Source organism: Haplochromis burtoni, unplaced genomic scaffold (genome assembly GCF_018398535.1).
Source record: "Haplochromis burtoni strain Fernald_Lab_line unplaced genomic scaffold, NCSU_Asbu1 Contig_311, whole genome shotgun sequence".
NCBI classification, from domain to species: Eukaryota; Metazoa; Chordata; class Actinopteri; order Cichliformes; family Cichlidae; genus Haplochromis; species Haplochromis burtoni.
Window position 1 is genome coordinate 533,540 of NW_024582672.1, and position 1,999 is coordinate 535,538.

A 1,999-nucleotide genomic window follows, 5' to 3' on the forward strand; every position below is an offset into this window, starting at 1 on the left:
TGCTAAAGGCACAACCCTGCATCCTGCACGGCTCCATCACTGTTTGTGTTCTTCGCCCTGCGTTTGACTATCTTTGCATGCGTCTCATCCAGGCCTGAGAGCTGCAGTAGGTCAGTTAGAGACTGTGGCGGCGCTTCGAGGGTTCAGTGACTGGATTCATTATTAGCAGCCCTTCAAGCACACTGGGGGCCTTCCATCCATATGGCCCCATCTGAGAGATCATAAATAGATTATCAAGCACAGTCAGGGTGTGCGACACAATATCCACTAGAAGTGAGTGTCAGAGTTCTCTGTGGACCGAGGAGAAGCTTCTTTTTCCTGTGGGAGATCCTCGGCTCTGAGCAGACAGAATCAATAAGGATCCAGTGCAGTCAGATATCAAAGGAGGCACTGGTGTGCTCTAGGTGTGTTTCCTCTGGTAGTGAGATGAAGGTGGAAAGCAGCCCTGATCCTTCTCCACAGGGCGGAGGTTTACGTTTCAGCTAACCAAGAGAAGGAGCTCTCAGTGGCTGAGCGTTAGCCTCCGCGGGCGAGGATGACTGAGTACAGAAAAGCAGTGCTACAGTTAGTATATACCAGTGGGCACGAGGATGGAGAGAGCTCATGGCTCTGGCATCACAGTGACTCTTATCTCTGTTCCAGGATTCGTCCCTCAGAGATTTATTTATTATTTATTGTCATTGCACAGTCGTACAGTGAACCTGGAGACCTGTCCCACGTCGGCACTACGTACAGCAGGACACAACAACTTTAGTACTAAAAAAGTGCATGTTTATTGCACCTTGTTATAAATATTGTTGTTACCCCCAGAAAGGTCCAGGGAGGCATCCACTCAGGTCAGCTGTTTGCACTGATTAGGGCCTCAGCAGCCCCAATCTCCTGCCCGACGGCAGCAGCTTAAACACCCGGTGAAAGAGGAGGCCCGCTGACTCTGTACACGGTCCGACAGGAAGTCTCAGGTGGCAGCAGGAAGTCCAGCAGTTTCTATTAGTCTGCCTGTTAGTGGCGTTTTGAAAACAGAGCTAAGTCAGCGAACAGCAGCCTGGCGTAACGGCCTGTTGTTCCGGTGGGAGATGGCAGCGTTGTAACAACTGACAGCTGATCTGGTAGCTCTGGGTGGGACCTGGAGCGAGTGTGGGCTTGAAATACTGCAGGTTAGAATATCAGTGATGCACTGATGGCAAACATGTTGACCTGATGTTGCTAAAACCATCTAGTCGACACGAGCAAAGGAAACTGTAGATGCAGTCCCACCAGTTACTTCCAGTCAGCTGGTCCCAACTCCGGCCTGTTAAAAGGCGTCTCATGGCCAAGGTGTCACGTATATAACCAAAACCAGTGAGCTCTCAACACCTTCACCAGTTTCTCACTGGTTGGTTACAGAAGAATTTCCAAACGACTGACGGTTGCAGTGAGCATCCAGAGGTGGAAAGACCAGGGTCAGGCTGACCCGGTGTTTGGAGGTCAAAGACACATCAGCCAACATTAAAGGAGGCGGGACATCAGGGGGCGGGGCTCAGATACCTGAGAGGAGGATGAACGGGAAAATGAACCTAGGATGTGTGAATGCAGCTGTTGAAGGATGAACCTGTGGCAGACTGCTGTCGTCATCCAGGTGGAGATGAGCATGACACAGTGATTGTGATCAGAGTGCAGGTGTTGCTGTCATGTTTCAGCTCAGTGTGGGCGTCGTCCACAAACTCCGTCTGATGAGTGATTGGCTCTCACTGACGCTGAGGTGTGGTTGGACAACAAGCTTGTGTTGTGATCAACAGCAGCTTGTGTTGTTGTTGTGTGCGTCTGTCGTTTTGACATCGAGGAAACTGCTTTGAATATGTTGACAAGCGCTTCACGTGTCCTCCGCGGCCGCTCTCAGGCCCCGCCTGGCTCGCTCGTATTGAAAGAGTCGTGCAGCCGGGCTGAAGCGACCTCAGACTGAGGCTGATTATGATCGGGCTCAGCATGAGTCAGTGCTGAGTTTGTGTGCAGAGGCCTCCAG

At 51.4% G+C, this 1,999-nt stretch overlaps 1 protein-coding gene across 1 annotated transcript in view; it reads left to right on the plus strand.

Annotated features, from left to right (window-relative positions):
* Nucleotides 1-1,999, plus strand: part of camk2d1 (calcium/calmodulin-dependent protein kinase (CaM kinase) II delta 1) — a gene marked incomplete in the record, with an annotated part of 97,977 nt that overhangs the window by 71,165 nt on the left and 24,813 nt on the right.